This window comes from Mya arenaria, chromosome 3 (genome assembly GCF_026914265.1).
Source record: "Mya arenaria isolate MELC-2E11 chromosome 3, ASM2691426v1".
NCBI classification, from domain to species: domain Eukaryota; kingdom Metazoa; phylum Mollusca; class Bivalvia; order Myida; family Myidae; genus Mya; species Mya arenaria.
In genome coordinates, this window is record NC_069124.1 from 37,806,687 (window position 1) to 37,812,686 (window position 6,000).

Genomic DNA, 6,000 nt, shown 5'->3' on the forward strand with positions numbered 1-6,000 from the left:
AGCAGTTTCAAATAATTAGTTCACCTAGTTCTGAAGTCCATGGGGAATAGTTATAGCCCACAAATATTCCTACCCATATACATCCATATACACATAATTACAGAAGACAGTCTGCACAATCAAGATTTTGAAATAAATATTGTAAAGCTGGATATTTTCATTGCGATACTGTAAATTCTTTATTTTGGAGTTAAAAGCGTGCACGTACTTGTTTTGGAGCACTCCACCTCGGCAATGAGGGAGGATTGATCACCCACCCGCAATTTGTCATTTAAGTTGTACCGTTGAAGCCCACTTGTGTTGTGACGTAGTCCACAGTGCGGCAGTCTAAAATATTGCAATGTTATTATTCACCAAACTCAGCAGTGGAACCATATTTATGTTATAATCACATATTGTTAATGCATGTAATAAGATACAATATTTATTTGCAGGCAATAAAGCCTGTCATCAGTGCCTGTCATGCCCGGCCATTTACACCAATAGACGGGACTTTGTCCATCATATTATTAAGGAACACCAGTCCTGCCAACTTGTTTGTCCATGGTGTACAAAACACGAGAAATCCTACCGTTACACACAGAATCTTCATCGCCATGTCAGATCCCAACATCCCACCATCTACGTGACACTTCCTCCAAGAGCCCTTTCTACATCCAATTGCTTTTTCTTTTCACGATGCCCGCAGCCTTTCATCAACATCCATGAAACTGTATCAGATTTCAACTCCCCAGAGGCCCAGTTTGCGACTGTATGGCACGTTGGTGCACAGGCCGCACCCTTGGGGTGACCCACTGGATGGAGGGTTGGAAGTTGAGCAAACCTACAGCTACCACCAAGTCCAACCTCAAACGTCCAGCCCCTGACTTCACACTTAATTCAGTAGAATTTTCTAATGACGATGCTAGAATTTACCTTTCGTCCACAGATGACCTTTACAAAGTCCGAATACTGCACAAATCCCGCTCCGACCCAAAGGTGATTTCACGGCTCGCCATGCTCTTTTCAACCCCCCTTGGGAAATTTCTATCTCCTTCCCCCGCGCAATTCCATCCCTGCTCAGACCCAGAGGAGATCGAGAGAAAATATAGGGACATTTTTGGACATAAACCCCTTCCATCTCTCTGGCGTCTGGAGGCATCCATACCAGTTCAAGCGACTCCCGCTGCCCCCTTCAGTACCAGACTTCCGCGCCCAAAGGATTGATTTTCAAGCAACAGCATCCATCGATCAATGCCCACCATCCACCATCTCTTCCACTACGTCATCTACATCTAGCAAGACATCATCCCTGCCTCAAACAGCCACAAGTTCCATCAACCAGTCTCCCGCCACTGATCCATCCATATTGGAAAGCACTCTTCTAAAGAAGTCTAGATCGCCATCCCCTAAGCATGAGCCATGTTCACCAATTCCCTCACTTAGTGACCTGAGATCACCTTCCCCACTGTCCATTGGGTCTCCTTCCAGACAAGATGATAAAGTTACCCATATTTCATCATTAAACATTCCAACAACAACAACAACTGCATCATCATCATCCGTATTGTCTAACTCAGTAGTAGTACCAACATCAACCGCTTTATCATCACCAACAACACCAGCATATGTCCCGTCTACTATAGAATTCAGACCCATTTCAACGCCCCTTCCAATGCCGCCAATCACCCCAGAGCCGTTCGTCCCTTCCAGCAACTCATCAGCCCACCCAATTCAAGAATCTTCAACCAGGCAATGTGATGGAATACCGCAAATCGCCCAAAACCTACTCCTAATTGGAAACATGCCGTTACTACCTCCCGGCAGATGCGAATGGAGTCACGTCCCAGAAGAAAGTGTCATGCTAACTCCCTCCATCCATTGGCCCCCAAAAGGCTGGAAAGACTACAGTCCTGAAGAAAAGGCAGTGGCCTTTGAGTTTGCTGCAGCATCAATAGAGATGAAAGACGGGATTCACCCAATAAGCCGGCAAGTGCTTTTATATACATACAATCATCTTGTTCTCCCCGGAACCAACCTCCCTGCCAGGGACACTTCCACGAAAATGATGTATTATAACCATGACACAGTCAGAAACATTGCACTAGGCATCAGCCCACTCCCTTCAGCACTCCAGCGGAAAATCTTAACATCTCTTTCACCCCCATCTCCAGTCGACATGTCTGCTGTACCCCTCCGACTCAGGAGTTCTTCAACGTAGATGTTTCCTGATGTTCGCCCCTTGGACCGATGTCCCTCTTCGCCCCTCCCCCCCCCCGAATCCGTTCGCCTTCCCGAATCCCGATGGAACCCTCTTCCCTTTGATCGACGTCGCCACCGCTCCCCATGGACCTGAAAGAAAACCTTCAACTATAAGACTTTTAATAAGTGATTAATAGTAGTAATAACAGTGTTTAAAAACTATTAAAGTGCTCAGGAAACTAAAAGGACTATTGTCACCTATTTAAGGTGTAAGAGTAAGTTATTTTCAAGGACTAGAATACTAATCAGTTCGCATTGTGTTTTTTAAATTGTATTATAATATAGAGTTTGCATAATATATATATAATGATCAAATACTTAGGATGTGTGTAATTCTCCTCTTTTGTTTGGTGCTTTTTGGACTTTTTCTGAAAATCAAAGCACTGAAAGTCTTTAAAAGGTGTGTACCTGAAACAGATAAAAAGGTGTTATTATGAAAACCTGCATTGTATGATTGTTCATTGTTATTTGCTGTTAAAAATTCATATTTATTCATATTGAATGCACCCCTTTTACAACTTCAGGAGAAGTTTAATCTTTTAAGGAGGGGGAAGTGTAATAGTATGGTTTGTCATTTGTCCGAAATGCATGTCCGAAATTTATGTAACTCGTAAATCAATATACCTGTTTGAAGTAAGTAGTTGGAATTTCCACTGCTGCACCACATTGTTGTAATCCTTAATAGTTGTATGAAATGTCTAGCAAATGCTTTCTCCATAACTCTACCAGATTAACTCGTAGTTTTGAGTGTCAGCATTGAGTCAACGATGTGCACTTGTCAAACTTGTCCGCCATTTGCATTTTGTAGGATACAGCGTAGTAAATTATTCATATCAGTAAATCGAGTCATTTCTAACATTTAAATGTGATGTTATATTGTATTTATTTATGATTTATTGTATTGTTTTAAATTCATTTTAATATGTTGTTTGTTATTTAAGGTATCACCCCAGATCTCTAATGCTGGGGAGCACTATTTCACTATTGTTCTTGCGGAATGCTGGTGTAATGCTGGGCTCACTTATCTTATAAGCATCACTATTTTACTTCAAAGAAGTTAATGCTGCATTGTATTGTTAAAGAGTATATGTTCATTTCTCTACTTCAAGACCTTATATTCACATTTTAAGTGAATATTATATTATTTATGTTTCATACAAAATATGAGCCGCATTACTCAGCCAGCGTTGCTGGTGAAAATACCCAATTCTGATTGGTTGCCAGCAACGCCAGCATCAGCAACCACTATATAAGGCAATGCATTTTTGCGATGGAGTCAGTTGTCAGTAGTCACTCGTCTGTAGTCATTCATCAGAGTAAACTAAACTAAACCAGCCATGAAAAAGAGCTTTGCTGGTAATTTCTACATTATATAACATTCTAACTACATTTAATACCTTAATTATCTACATATATACCTACAAGAATACTACTAGCATACTTAAACAACTATCATAGAATGCAAAACTGACTACTGGTTCCATTGCTGACTCATGTAATAAGTAATTGACTAGAGAACGTGAATAAATTAATAGAAATCCTGACAAATCTTGAGTTTCAATCTTGAACGATTAGAAAATTGAACCGCCCGGCTTACATTATTATACGGTTTTACCTCTATGGTCAAGGTAGCTGCCATTCTTGAAAACTCACGTCAAAGTCACTGTCAGCTTTAAATACCAAGTCACTCTCAGTGTTGAATACCAACCATAAAGGTCAAGGTTACTTTTAGGAATGAATACTATGGTTAAAGTCACTGTTTGCTTTGAATACATCTTATGTCAAAGTGACAGTCTGTTTGAATCCAGCCTTTAAGTTTAGGGCCAGTCAGTATAAAAAAACAAAAACAACCTGTAACGTCAAAGTCACTGTCAGCTTTGAATAACAAGCTCCAAGGTCAATGTTCACTGTTTGTTTTGAAAATCAACCGTTAAGGTAAAGTTCATTGTCAGTTTTAAATGCAAACCTCTAAAGGCTGCTATTTTTTTAAATAACAAGGTCAAAGCTAATTTCAAGTTTAGAATACTACTGAACTTTTAAGGCCAGAACCACTGCCCGACTTAAATACAAACTTTCTAGGTCAATGCCACTTTCAGTTATAAACAGAACCATAAATGTCAAGGTCACTGTCAGTTCTGAATACCAAACTTAAATGTCAAGGTTGTCGAAGAAAACGATAACATAGTGTTGTGTTTTTAACACAATTTGTTTTTTTCAACACACGGATTACAGACAGAGGTATAGTTATCGGTAGGTTTATAAGCTTGTCATACCATTCCAAATTATCGGTTAATAATTAATATTCTAAGTTCATTTTTACTCTGGACAAAACCAGACGTCATGTCGACCACTGCTGCATAGTTATTTTGTCGAAAAAAGAATAAAATAGGATTTATTTATTTTTGACGTAAACATGATTTCTGTTTATTATTCAAAACACTTTCAGCACTAATCAAAGCGCTGATAGCGCTGCATGAACAGGGTTTAATACGGGTTTTCACCATTATGATTCACGATCATGTGTGTATTAATAAGGTGCTGATATGTAGCATAGTGAATCTAAGAGTCCCCGTGTAAACCAACCACAGGGGCCGCCCCAGGTTTAATGAAGTATAATGGTAAATGACAAATTAATATTTTATTGACAATAAAGTTAATGTCGCTGTGTAACCAGGCAAACCAGGATGGAGAATGTAACCAATCCCAGCGTAAGATTCCATCCTTTGCTGTTACAATATGAGTTAGGCTTGCCAAGGATTTATTAACCAGAGAAATAAAATAGAAATTGGTTGATCATTCAGGGTGAATTTAAAATATATATACACTAAAACCATTTCCGGTTGGTAACTAGATTGTGGCATCAACAAAGACTATACTAATTATTAAATTGAAAACGATCCTTTTCAGGGCCACTGTTAAAATTTCAAATAGTATTTTAAAATGATATAAACATTATTTACATAAAAAATGGATTCTCACCCGGGAGGAACGATAAATAGATAATATGCAACGGCTGGTGAATTATTGAAACAGGATAGAAACAAACTCTACGAAGCCTTCCTGCCCGTAAATGTGTGGGGTTTAATAATAGAAAATGAAAATATAAAAAGGGTGAATGATTGTGCTATTCCCAACCAAGAAAATGAAATGTATACTAATCAAACTTTACTCATTAGCAAGAGTGTGCCTATGTTTGCCTTGTTATTCACAAAACAACTTTGAAAATACAACAGACTCAAGAGAAATAATTTCTTAATTAAAATGATCAAAATTAAAATATCAAAAGAGACACTATGACATTACAGCCAGAAAGAGATCTTTCAAAAGTGGTGATAATGTCTGGGTGCACGACACTTCTCGTCGGCCAGGTGTCTGCACCAAGCTTTCTGTAAACTGGAAAGGGCCATTCATTGTAACTAAAAAGATAGATGATCTTGTTTATCTGGTGAAGGGATCGGCAACAAGCCCTGCAAAATCAATTCATATTGACCGCTTAACAGCATACAAATGTTCATCCTTGCCAGCATGGCTGGTTACCATGAAAAGCAGTTTCAAATAATTAGTTCACCTAGTTCTGAAGTCCATGGGGAATAGTTATAGCCCACAAATATTCCTACCCATATACATCCATATACACATAATTACAGAAGACAGTCTGCACAATCAAGATTTTGAAATAAATATTGTAAAGCTGGATATTTTCATTGCGATACTGTAAATTCTTTATTTTGGAGTTAAAAGCGTGCACGTACTTGTTTT